We start from the raw sequence: 14,606 nt of genomic DNA, 5'->3' as shown, positions 1-14,606 counted from the left end.
CTCCCCCACCTGAATCGGCACGCTCACCTGACCCTGCACAGAACAACACTTTCCTCCCTTGGCATCAGTAAGACCCAGCGGCACCACGGGGAACTCGTATGCTTCATGCCTAGTGACACAATTTTTCTCGAGTCCCTTTGCCTCCGTTGTTCTTACTCGACATTGCCTCGGTCGGCCGTCTGACTTTGGGAGATGCTTCACTCCACGTGGGCGGCCATCAACACACTGTTGTGGGCTTCTATCCTTCTTCTTCAGGGAAAGGACGCGGGCTCTATACAGAGCTTGTACGGGTATACTACACCCTGTATTCGACAACATCTCTGATGGTTCCCGAAGTTTGGTCAACTCCGGCGGCGCCATGCGATAAGCATTCTTCGCATGCGCTTTTGCCTCTGACGGCGGCTCTATCCCATGGTCGGTCCTCCTTTGCCTCAACGAGGACTCGGGCCAACTACTTGGCATCACACCATGGCACTTCTCTGGGACACCCAGAGTGTCCTTGGGGACTGTCGCCCCCGGCTTTTCCAACGCCCCAAGCAAGATCTCCACAGGTGGTGGTTCCTCTTGGGCACGACTCTCGTCTAGTTGAATGGCCGATATCATTTTAAACCCGTTAGGCTGACGAATTTTTGCTGGTACTACCGTGGGGAAAGATTCGGTAATCGCTAGACAATTGGCTGAGGGCATTGGAATAACTTGATGTTCAAGGAGGAACTCCATCCCCAGTACTACATCAAAGTCGTCCATATTTACCACCACAAAGTCTACGAGGCCTTTCCATCCTCCCAACTTCATTGTCGTTCGCTTCACCAATCCGACGATAGGTAGGGCAATGGAATTCACGACCTTCATCTTTCCAGAATCCCTCTCCCAACGGAGCCTTAGACGTCTAGCTTCCGCCTCCGTTATGAAGTTGTGGGTTGCACCAGAATCAACCATTGTGCTCTTAGTTTGTTTTTGGTTAATCCAGGTGTCAACATACATTAGGCCCCCTTTTGTTGGTACGTGTCTCTCCCCTGACTTTTTCTGGAGAGACGACATGTACTTTATGGCCCCAATCCGAGTCTTCTCGCCTCCATCTACCAGGTCCGCTTCTTCCTCAGCACGATTTGACTTATCGTCTGAATTCGCAATTAATGAGGCCTGAAACGCATGGAAGTCGACTTTATTCGGGCATTCTCTTGCCAAATGGGGCCCCTGACATATGAAACAACTGAGGGGACGCTTGGTTGGGCTTCGATCATTCGGCCTTCGCCATGTATTTTCGGTGGTTGACTGGTAAGGTTTGCGGTCCTTACCAAAACGTTTATCTCCCCCGACAGCTTTGGGAGAGCTCGGGCGACTATTCCTATTCCTCCCAGGTGAGGAACTTTGGTGACGTTTCACATCTTGAGAGTCACCGATCAAATAAAACAACCGTTCGGCTGCTGCATACGCTGATGTGAGGTCTTGGACCCTTTGTTCATACAGCTTGGCCCTCGCCCACGGTTTCAGCCCTTCGACAAAACAGAATACTTTGTCTTTCTCTGACATGTCGCGAATGTCTAACATCAACCCCGCGAACTGTTTCACGTACTCCCGAATCTCGCCGGTGTGTCTTAGATCGTGCAACTTTCGTCGAGCAAGGATTTCCACATTCTCGGGGAAGAATTGCGAGCGGAGTTCTCTCTTCAGGGCGTCCCAAGTATCTATTGTGCAACGCCCTTCCTGTATGTCCACGTATCGGGACCTCCACCACAATTTCACATCCTCAGACAGATGCATCGTTGCCAATGTCACTTTGGCTTCCTCAGTGACAGTGTTTGTGGCCTTGAAGTACTGTTCAAGGTCAAAAATGTAGTTCTCCAGGGCCTTTGCATCCCTTACCCCACAGAAGGGCTTTGGTTCTGGGACTTTTACTTTGCTAACCGAAATTGCTCCTCCAGCTGGAGCTTGGCTTGCCATTGCTCTCATCGTGAGACTCAGCCTTGCGTTCACGTCTGCGATTTCATTTCTAACGACATCGAGGGTGACTCTAAAATCCTCCGACATGCCGTTTATCATCTCTAATAGTGTCTTTTGAGCGCAATCAAGCTCGCTGACACGTTCTTCCATGTGGGCAGCAAAGCCTGAGGAACTCTCCCCACGCTCGTAGTTAATAGTTCTTCTGGCGTTGGTGTTTTCTTCTAGGGCGTCAACCCTTGCCAACAACTCTTGTATTGGCAACCCTTCGACACGGCCAGCTACCGCATCGATCATGTCAGCTTTCTCAGAAATTTCGTCGAAACGAGACTCCAAGCAGCGGATGGAGTCGGGAACTTCGACTAGGTAGAGCATCTGCTCTTCTATCTCTACTAGTCGATCTCTCTGGGCCTTGCCCGATGGATTCGACGACGACATGTTTCGGGGTAATCGTCAATTAGCCAATTTGGCTCTGATACCACTTGTCACAATCGTAACTTCTCAACACGATTGTGCGGCACTTGCTTAGCTCAATCAGCAAGTCAGCCGTTCGATAATCGAAATCCGCGGACAAACTCGCGGTATGACGTAGCCTCCCTCCCCGTTCTTGGGAAAATGTTTTTATAAAACGGAAGAGAGAAAGTAAATAGTTGAAAACGTCATAAAGAAAGCATTGAAGACTGTCAATTGCAAGGAAAATAACTCAGCATGCAAAGAGTGCGACAAGGCTTGGGCGGGGGTCGGACTGTTCATGTACCCCCTATAGTACATATTGAGAATTTTGGCCTTGGCAGGCTTGCATATGAAAAAGCCGAAATGTCACACTGTGACTCGGCGACACCTAAACGAAAGAATTAACCTAAACTACTTTCAAGACATAAAGATAAAGTGATTTGGGGGTTCTCGGGCATACGGCCAACGATAAATAATACCTTGGACAATTATGCCCCTGACACCTTGCATCCAGGTTGTGCATCCAACACATGCCTCAATGTGTCATTAACATCTCTTGACTCCAACATGTACGCCCATCTTGCCTAATAAAGCTTTCCACTTGTCCAACCTCTAAGTTATCTAGAAACTAATTTTTCGTCCAAAAACATAACCCTTATTGGAAAAATCGTAACTCAAAATCCACAACTGTTTTGAGGAAATTTTCTTCTACAAAGTTACTTAAAAATGTCTTAACTTGCTTACCTCAATAGTTCAGCTCCTGATTCCAAAGGATGTTCTCTGTAGCATTTTGAAAGTGCACCTTGTTCAAATTACAAAAACTAATTTTTCTCCCTTTCTTCAACTAAAACTCAACCCTCCCTTGCTTAAATTTTCCCATCGGTCCTAATCTAGAAACTAAACTAAATTTTTAAACTTTTGAGAGTAATTTTAGTCAAATGCACGAGTAGTTTGAGAGAAAGCTCTTCTGAAGTTACCTATTTATGTTGAACCTTGCATGGACCTTTATTAACTCCTTTTACTTTCCAAAATTTAACTTAAGCATGCAAAGAACACCTGCAAAGCACCTCATCAACTCCACCTCTTCATCATCTCGCCTAACCAAAATGCCTAATTGTCCAACAACAAGCCAAACGCCTAGTGTTAGACGCCTTGCTAACCTCCAAGCATTGCCGCAAGCCACCATTCTTCCTCTCAAGCAAGGCTGCTCTCCCAAAACCATGTTGTCTAACCTTCTCGCCTAGCCACTTAACGCCTAAATAACCTCTAATTAACAAGCTTCCTCGCCTAGCCAAGCACACACCCAAGTTTAGCTACTCATGACACCTATTTGAAGGTTTTTTTTCTCACCTAGTATCCTTCAACAAGTTCTTGGCCACCTAGACATGCCCAAAACGCCTAATAACTTCTTTTAGAGATTACTTTCTCTTGGCCACCTACACACCTACCAAATAACCTCTAAATGCCTAGTACTTCATCCCTTGACACTTAGTTAAATTTTCCTTTTTTTCCAACAATCAAGACACACCTTTAATGACATTTTGAGATCCTTTTTAACCTTAACCCCATTCAACTCTTATCTTTTCAAACTCTAAAAAGATTTAATTTTTTCCTAAGATCTGAGGTTTACAAGTGTTCTCTTCCTACATAAGATCATGCATACAAGCTTATGTAGGTCTAAAGTTTTTTTAAATGGGCTCAAAAAATGCAAAGTATGCAATATTGTTATGCATTGGTGTTGCAAACTAGTTCTTTCCTCTCATTATGAAAGGATGTTTCTCTCTCTTGCTACCTTGATTTATTAGATTGGAAAATGATATACTTTTAAATATAACAGCTTCGTAGTTGGTTAAGTTAGATGACATATTGCATCTCAAGCCCTTCATTTTCCCATTGCCTACTCTAGGTAGATTTGTGAAATTCTACTATCTTAAAAGCCCGATCATCTCTCCATTGATGAGCCTATCAGAACTAATCTTGGTGTGTTAAATTTCAACAAGTTATTTCAAGGTCATCATGTTTCAAATATTGCTCAACCATCCTCTAGTACTACTGTTGAAGCCCTTCGTATCTGACTTACATTTTAAGTTTTCATTCCCCAAGTATCAAGGCATTGAGGTCAAGTTAAGAAGGGTAAAGCGAGCAAGCTAGACACTAAGACATTAAGCTAGGTTTTAAGTGTGAATCTAAAGAAGCTGCGTTGAGCATTGGAATCCTTTTCTTATAGTCCTTTGTATTCAAGAATCATGTATTACGTAGGGGTGTAAAAAATCAAACCGACCCGATGAACTGAATCGAACCAGCTCGGTTCGAGTCAGTTTAAAAGAACAAGGATACCAAATTGAACCAAATTGAAGTGATTTGGTTCGGTTCGAGTCGGGTGCGATTCACCCGATTAGGTTAAAAATTTAACCTAAACCCTTAAAACTAAAGAAAAGAAGTTGCATTCTCTTATGTCTTCATTCTCCTTCCGTTCTTTTCCCTTTTGCAATTTCTTCTGATACCCTTTTCCATATCTTTTTACTCTAATTTTTTTTTTCTTTTTTTCCTCTTTTATTTTAATGACTTTGCTTCTATTTCCATCTTCATCATTCACAAGATATTGGATCAGAGCAACCCTTTCATTCTTTGTTGCATATTCTTCACTCCCTTACTAATCTATGCCAAATGGTCAATATATTTTTTGGTTTCTGATGTTGTCTTTATTGGCATTGCTTAATGGAACTTGTTTTCACCAAATGGGTGTTTGGGTTTTTCCTCTGTTGTTGTCTTATCTTCTCTAAAGCATATTCAGGTAGGCCCCGATTGATTTTTATCTATCCAGTTTCTATTCAGTACTTTAACATGGGTATTCATCATTTTATCTTGATTCAAGTGGAGGGAATTCTTAGAGATGATAAAGTCAGGGGAGTGAACTTGGGAGGGTGGTTGGTTATTGAAGGTTGGATTAAGCCTTCACTTTTTGAAGGCATTCCCAATAGGGATATGCTGTGGGTTTAATTTTCTTTTTGGTTGTGTTTTTTTGTTTCATTATTGACGATACATGTTTTAAGATAGCTCAGTTGATATGATTGTAGTATTATACAGGATGGAGCCGTGGTATTATAAATAAAAATCAATTTGACCTAATCCATTCCGATCGGCCCACAGTCGGATTCTGCTACTTAATTAACCGTTCATTTTGGGCTGGGTCGGTTTTGAAGGAAACCCGACCCGACACAATTACACCCCTAGTATTACGTATTGGATCACACGTTTTTATTAAGTAATAAAAGAAGTTGTTTCAATTATCATGTGTTGTGAAAGTTATTTATTGTCTAGTAGTTAAGCGTCAAGGTCAAGCTAAGCATTAAGACTAACGATTAAAGTTTAAGACTGAGCATTTTGACGTTCCGCTTAGAGGTGTCATGGTTGCCCAGGTTGCATTTACGTGCAGCAACACGAGGGTCAGGATGCATTGCGGGGTGGGGCGTGACAATGTCGATTTCTTCTGATGATTTTGCCTTGCTTTCCCATTCTATTTAAGCTCCAAGGGTACTTTGTGATAGGGTTGAACCTTATGTTTTGAATTGTTCTTCATCTTTGTGCTAAGAAGGGTTAGTGTTCAAAGCAATCATTCATCGTGTATGTGATTGTTATTCGAGTGAGTGGTTTACCAAAGACTACTCTGAAACCAACCAATCTGCATTGCTTTAGGGTATCCTAAAACCCACACTATTGAAAAAGGGAGTTCTCATTAACTTAAGGGCCTATATTACGTACGTGATGGGAGTTTACAAGCGAAGAGGAAAGATTAATCAGGTTAGAAAGTGTTCTAAACTCACTGGAGAGCCTTAAGAGATTTAATCACTAATAGCAACTACTTAGTGGAGCCTAAATATTGAAAAAAGAAAGTCACACATCTAGGGAGAGCCTAGGTATTTAGTGAATTAGCTCTATGGTTATCATGTAATCTTTAGAGCATACATATAAGTACAATGTAGTAATTCCTTAACTCATTGATATTAGTAATATTTTCTTAGTATACTGCCCTTTAAACGTAGGTGTCGTATTACCGAACTGGCTTACCAATTCTCATGTGTTCTTTTGTTTTACTTTTTGTTATTTTTATTGTTGTTGCTTTACTTGCTAGGACATATCGTGTGACATCTTACATTGCTCAAATGAACTATCATTTCATAATTTCAAAGCTATAATGCTAATAACTATATAAGGACCATTGGAAAAATTGCAATCTTACCCATTGTGCAATATATTTGTAAATATAACAACAAAACAAAAGAATTTGTATGTGGCAAAATTTAAATCTAGTTATCAAAATTTATTAGTGATAGACTAGACCGTTCTTAAAAGTTTATCTAAACACTCTATCTTTTAAAGAAAAAAAAAACTAAATTTTATTATAGAGTTAGATTATGGTTAATTTACGTAAATGTAACAAAACCAAAAAATATAGACTACTCGTGTAACAAAAAACAAAAGCCGATAAAATATTTTCATAATTCCAGAATTTGTCATTGAATATTGCGGACGATTGGTCACTTCTCTTTCTTCTTCTTCCTTCTTTGTGATTTCTTCTCTCTAAATTTTTTCATCTCCTCTTCCAAATTTTCTTTCTTCTATTTTTAAACGATTTATTCTTTTGTTTAAATCTCCTATTTCTTCTTCAACATTTTCGACAAGATTCTTTGAAGTTATTTCACGATTGTTTCAATATTCTTCTTAATATTCCTCATATTCGAGAATACCAAAATCGTTTAAATATCATTCAACACGATCGTTTAAATTTGAAGCATTTTTCCATCGTTTAAAAAAACTATATGATCGTATTGACATGATCAAAACGATCGCTTACCATAGTCAACATGATCGTTTAGCATGGTTAACATGATTGTTTAACATGGTTAGCACGATCGTTAGATTTGAAGTTTTTAATGATCATTTACATTGGACTACAAGATCGTGTTGACATGATCCAAATGATCGCTTATCATAGTCAACATGATTTTTTAGCATTGTTAACATGATCGTTTAGCATGATCAATAGTACAATCATTAGATTTAAAGTTTTTAACGATCAATTACATTGGACTACATGATTGCTTATCATAATCAACACAATTGTTTTTCATGATTAATACAATCGTTTTCCATGGTTAATACGATTGTTTAGCATGGTCAACATGATTGTTAAAATTAAAAGAACTACACGATTGTGTATCATGACCTAAACGATCGTGGATCATTCATTTAGACCATAGTACACAATTGCTTAGAAGAATATTACTCATGCCCACGTATGGCCAATTAATCGTGTGTTAACTGGAGGTATTTTCGGTATTTTACATTGTAAGCCTATGAACTTTTCGTTTTCAAAATTTTTTTATACAGTATACATATTTTATTGGTTTGTTATATTTTTCTAAAAACCACTTTATCTTGTTATCTCTAGGCAAATGTGAGGGGCAGAACTAAAAAGAAAGAAGTAGAAATACTTGAATATTGAGCAAAGCAAAAGGAGACTACTGGTAATAAAAACGAAATAGATGTTGAGCAAAAAAATGTGCTAAAATCACAAAGTTGGTTAGCCATAAATCTAAACAAAAATCAATGGGATGTGATTTCTTGTCGTCTAATAATTTTTTTATATTAACAAATATAAAATAATGGAAAACATAAAAACGAATTTAAATCATGCAAAATGAGAAAAACTACATTTAAATCCTTATTGTCGGTAGAATAAGGTTAAAATGGTCAGAAATTTGAGCAAATTAATCGAATTTAAGTTTTTCAAGATACTTAGAGAAATTATAATAGATAACAATTAAATTAATGAGAAATTTTAAAAAATATAACAAACCGGTAAAATGTTTACCTAAAATGACAAAATCCATGAAGGTGGTTTTTTTTCTTCTAAATATTTCAAGTTTGTCCTTTCTTTTCATCGTCTTTTTCATTTTTCATTTTTCTTTTTTTCAAATTATTATTTGGTTTAAGATCGTGTACAAAATATAAAAGATATGTTTTTTTTCAAACTGCTATTTGATTGTTCAAGATCGTGTATTAAATATAAAAAATCTTGAAAAAACGTCGTTTAGATTTGGGTAGCCAAATATAAATGATCGTATATCAAAAATAGCTAAATTTTAATGATCATGTACTAAAAAATCATTAAAAAAATCGTTTAGATTTGGGTAGTCAAATCTAAACAATTGTATACAAAAAATAAACAATCGTGAATAGCCAAATCTAAACGATTATGTACCAAAAGAATCTTGAAAAAGTCAAATTTAAACAATAGTGTAGCGAAATCTATACGATAGTGTACCAAAGAACCTTGAAAAAAAATTCGTTTAGATTTGCTACCAAATATAAACGATCAAATGTAAACAATCATGTAACAAAATAAACCATCGTGTACAAATATAAACGATCAAATCTAAACGGTAGTATACCAAACAATAGCCAAAATCTAAACGATCGTGTACCAAATATATTACGCGTGTTATTGACAGTGTTGTTGAAGGGGTATTTTTTTATATTTTTCATTATGGGCCCGTGGGCTTTTTTCGTTTTTGAAATTGTTCTATATACAGTGTAAATATTTTGTCGTTTTATTATATTTTTAAAAAGAACACTAAATTAAGTGTTTATAACAACATTTATAAAAAAATCGTAAATATAAGCAAAGTTTATCAACGATTGACTTTTATCGTTGTTAGATTTTTATGGTCCATTAGTAATGGATCAATATTTGCAAGATGATATATTAGTGATAGACTTATATATTGATAGACTCTAACAGATTGTTGTTATATTTGTAATTTTTTTAAAAAATGTGTAGATATATATGCTAATACTATGAATTTGTAATAGTTAAGTAGTGTTTTTTTTTTTTTTTTTTGTACTATGTAATCTAAACAATAAATATAAAACATCATGATCTAACAGTAGTGGAGCATGTTTGAACAAATAGTCATGTCATTTTTTAGGTATAATTATTTCTATCTATTCACGTGTGGGTATGTGATGTGTAGACCATAATTATTAAAAACATACAGTCGAATAATACAATATGTTTGAACAGAGAACAAACATATCTTAGTGTGTTAGAATTATTCATGTATGAGTGTAATTCAGACTATAGATATAAAACATCGTATTTAATAGTGCAGATATATTTGTATCAGACAACTATACATCTTTTGACTTTTAAAATTTCATAAATTTTGATTTTATCTTTCCTCTTTAAATTGTTAGAATTAAGAGGTATTTTCAAGTATGATAAAGTGAACCAAAATATATACAAAATATAACAAAGTTTCAAATTTCATCAAATGAGTATCTATCATTGATGGAATATAAAAATTTGTTATATTTATAAATACTTTTACCATGTCATTTGCAATAATTTCTCTAGAACTGGTCATAAACAAGATTTACTTTATATACTGATTTTTATCTTTTTACTTTTCTCTCCTTATACTAAAATAAGCTATAAATTTTATGTGCATGGCACATGTGCTGACTAGTAAATGTAACCAAGGATGAAAATATATAGTTACATATTCTTTAATTTCAAGGACGAAATTTTATATCTACATAAAATGCACACTCTTAGGTCAACTGACGTAAGCTCAAAAATTTTATAAATTTCTTTAAATTGTATTTGTTTATATAAAATAGAAAAAAAAAATATTATATTATATTATATCATCATCTATAGGAGAAAAAAGACATTAAATAATGTGGATGTTGAAAACTAGAAGAATTTTTGTTTCTTATATAGTTTTTTTTTTTTTTTTTTTTTTGCATATAATCTGACACATACTAAAGATCATGTTGGGCTTTGACTATTAAAAATGGGGTTTGAAATTGTAATAATCATAAGTCCATATATTATTATGTTGTCGTGGTATTATATATATGTGTAGTATAGTAGTGCAACTATTTGTTATTTTATTTAATTTTTTATATCCGTATTAATTATAAATAATAAAACTATTAATTTGTGTATGGTAAAAGATAGATATATGTTGATTTGTTTATATGGTTGTAGCCTTCCATGAAAAACATAAAAATGATTAGGGTTTTCATATTGATTATAGTATAATCATTATACAATCTTCTTTTTCTTTTTTTGTTTTTCTTGAAAATGATTATTCTAAATTCAGAATGTTGACAAGTGTGTAATTCTTTTTAAATTAAAAAGTTTAAAATAATTGAAATTAAAGAGTGTAAAGGATTATGATTGCCTAAATCTTTAGTTGAAATTAAGTATTTGAATCATATTTTATTTAAAAATTTAAAAGGATAGAAATTCCAAAAAGAAAAAGGGTTGTTGCCCAGTCCAGTCGGTCCATGGATCTACTCCAAATTCCCATAACAATATTAAATAAGATAAAATTGTAAATAAATGACTAATATTTATTAAAATTAAATAACTATTAATTACTTTTAAAATATATCTAACATATATCTAAAAATTTTCTATATGTTTTAAATATTTTCATCCATATATGATTTATATCATAATTTTCATTATTTTTTTGTTTTAATTTTTTTTATCTAACTATATCTTTCATTTTGTTTTCTCGATTTTCATTGGTTTTTCTTTTTAGTACAAATTTAAGTTTGGTTAACTTTTATGCAATGAAACTAAAGAATTTATTAGTCGTTGATGTTGAAAAAAATAGTTTAAATTAAATAATGAATCTATCATTTTGAACGAAAAAAAAAATCTAATGACAAAAAAATGAATATCGATATGATGCATGAGGAAGGGTTGAAAGATATGAAAGTAGTCATAGATGTTTTTAACCTATGGTTGATAAATGGACTCGACCAATTATATAGATTCAGTGAAGGGTCGAAAGAACACTTAAAGACTCGTAATATTGCCTCTTGTCAATTCATAAAACTGTTCATCCATTAACCTTTTACATTGTTACAATACCAATACTCAAAGTGGCAGCCATTGCTCATTTCCTTGGCTTTTCCAGTAACTTTGTTTGCAATGAAGAAAGTGGTTCATTATTACCCCTTAGTCTAGAGCAAAGATTTTAATAGCATTACGAAGCGATTGGATCTTTCATGCTGCTACTACTAAACTTTCTTATGAGTTATGTAGGCTACCTCTAAGATCTTCATAAGCCTTCTAAACTATCACTAAAATCGTTCATGAGTTCTCTAAGAGGCACTTTCCATGCATCCTACAGTAATGGATAGCTATTGACCAGACGTAGGTCTTGTCGACCCTTCAACTTTGGGCTTCTTTCTCTGTGTGTAGGTCTCTTATTTCTCTAAACTCTCGATCTCGATAAATATACCCATAGTAAATACAAAATTGAAAAATTCAACGATTCAAGAGTCCATTCAAAGTTATATTTTTTAAAAAAACTACCCAATATTTCTTAAAGGAAACCACAAAATCAAATTTAATCATAAAGTATGTTTTGACAAATTAATAAATATATAGGAAAGACTGTTTAATAACTATTATTTGTTATTTTGTTTTCCAAATATTTTATTTCGTTTGTAAATGTTTGAAATAAATATCATATTTTTTCTGTTTTGAAAATGAAATGGAAAAAGAAAAGGACAAAACGTTTTTCAAAACTCGTAAAGAAAATCTGAAAGCAAGAGATACGTTAAAGAAAAAATGGTTGCTGATCGGTTTTCTTATATTTTATTTGTGGAAGTGGTGGGATGGGGAAACCGACACCGGGACCATCCTCTATGCATTTCTTTTCTTCCTTTTTTTTTTTCACCATAATCTCTTCGTCTTCTTTCAAACCAATACTTTTGGCTCAACCAATAATCATATTATATCATCTTTTTCCTATATATTATTTTAATTTCATCCTTATGTCAAAATAAATATTTTATTAAAAAAATTCAACAATATGCAATCAATCTTCTTTAAAAAATATGCTTTAGACTCATTAGAAATTAAACTTCATCAAATTTCTAAAACCCAAAAATTTAATATTTAATTATCTTGAATAATTTATGATATGATTATTAGGAGTGTTATATTAATTGGACTTGAAATTTAAGAAATTTATTTGGTGTTATGTGTTCGATTAATTAAGTATATATATACATACGAGTTTGTATATTTAATTAAAATTCTGAAATTTTGGTGGAGGATATTCTTAATTATATAGTTTTGGCTAAGGAAACTTACATAAATGTAACAAGACTGTAAACTATTTACGGCACGTGTAACAAAACCCATAAGGCTGGCCATTTTTTAAATATTCCGGGTTTGCGCTTCCATCTTTCTATTATTCCTCGCGATTCGTCTTCTTCCTCTTATTTCGTCTTCCCCGTCTTCTCCTACGATTTCTCTTTCTTATTTTCTCTTTTTCTTTTCTGCGATTTCTTTCCATCATCTTTTTTATTTTTTAATTCTTTATTTATGTCGTTTAATCTTTCCATCGTTTTTCTTTTTTTCCTCTTCGTTTTTTTTTCACTTCGATTTCTTTCCATCGTTTTTTTTACACGTTTACATTTGGTAACCAAATCTAAACGACTGTATATAACACTGTGTACAACAAAATAACAAAATCTAAAAGATCGTGTATAAATAATCTTGAAAAAAAAATCATTTAGATTGGAGTAGCCAAATGTAAACGATCGTGTAAGAAAAATAGAAGATCGTGTATAAAAAATCTTGAAAAAAAATCATTTGGATTGGAGTAGACAAATATAAACGATCGTGTAAATAAATCTAAAAAAATCGTGTAATAAAATTAAATGATGGAATTGAAAAGATAAATTGTAGCCATATCTAAACGATCGCGTATAAATTATAGTCATATCTAAACGATCGCGCATATATTGAACCATATCTAAATGATCGCGTATATATTGAACTATATCTAAACGATCGCCTTGTAGCCATATCTAAATGATCGCGTATAAATTATAGTCATATCTAAACGATCGTGAATATATTGAACCATATCTAAACGATCGCATATATATTGAATCATATCTAAACGGTCGCGTATATATTGAACCATATCTAAACGATCGCGTATCGATCGCAAATATTAGCGCGCGTTATTGACGGTGTGGTTGATGGAACATTTTTGGTATTTTACACGGTGAGCCTATGGGCTTTTTCCATTTTTGGAATTGTTCTATAGAGTGTGAATATTTTGCCATTTTTTTATATTTTTGAAAAGACCCCTTTTGGTTATATAATTATAATTGTTGTAAAATAAGATAATTAACGAGGAGAGAGATGGTTGATTTGATGGGAAAAGATGATACATTTAATAACAAGAGGGAAGAAGAATTTAAATAAATATATATGTCTATTATATATTTTGATAAGAGAAAAAAATAATAATAATAGTATTATTATTATTCTTAGGAAAATTGTAAAAAAATGACAAATTTGATAAAATATTTATAAATTATAGTAAAGTTTCAGATTTTATCAACGATACATACTGATATGCTTCTATCAGTCATATATTAATAAACAGTAAGATATGTTTATTAGTGTCTATCATTAATAAAATCCAAAATTTTACTATATGTTGTAAATATTGTAGTTTATTTTGCTATATTTAAAAATATTCCTTATTATTATTATTAATGGTTATAAAAGCCTAAGGTTCCATGCATTGAAGGAAGAATAAAGGAAAAAAAAAATTCTTTTATCTTCTTCCCTAAAAAACCCTAGCCGCTATCCTTCAATGTTCAACCCCCGACCGGACGTATGAAAATTGTTTGGTTTATGCTTCTCCTATTGTATTTAGAAAGTTAAGATAATTAGATTAGTAATGATTCTAACTCTATTTTAAAAAATCTAAGTCATTATAAAGTTATTCAAACAAGAACTCATGCAAAAACAAGATTGGAATTCAATTAAAGTAGAAATTGAATGCAATCGAAACATAACTCTCAAGAAATTAGATTAAGTAAAAACTCATTCTCACAAAGGTAACTTTTAGTTCTTGATTGATCTTGGAGTAGCTTCAAGACGAAATTTGAACATAAAATACATCTTTGGGGGCCATTTTGGATAGAGATATTGCCATTGTATGCATGATTGCATAACCAAAAGATGTACAACTTTCCTTGCTTTATGCTTGAGTGTATGATTTCATATTTTCTTTTCCTTGCTTCGGTCGACCAAGAGCTAATTGAGATTGTCTGATAGCACCATAAAGTGCTATGTTTTATAGTTTAAC

Source organism: Cucumis melo, chromosome 9 (assembly GCF_025177605.1).
Source record: "Cucumis melo cultivar AY chromosome 9, USDA_Cmelo_AY_1.0, whole genome shotgun sequence".
Classification (NCBI taxonomy): Eukaryota; Viridiplantae; Streptophyta; class Magnoliopsida; order Cucurbitales; family Cucurbitaceae; genus Cucumis; species Cucumis melo.
The sequence above is the reverse complement of the archived record's forward strand: the minus strand, read 5'-3'. Positions refer to the sequence as shown.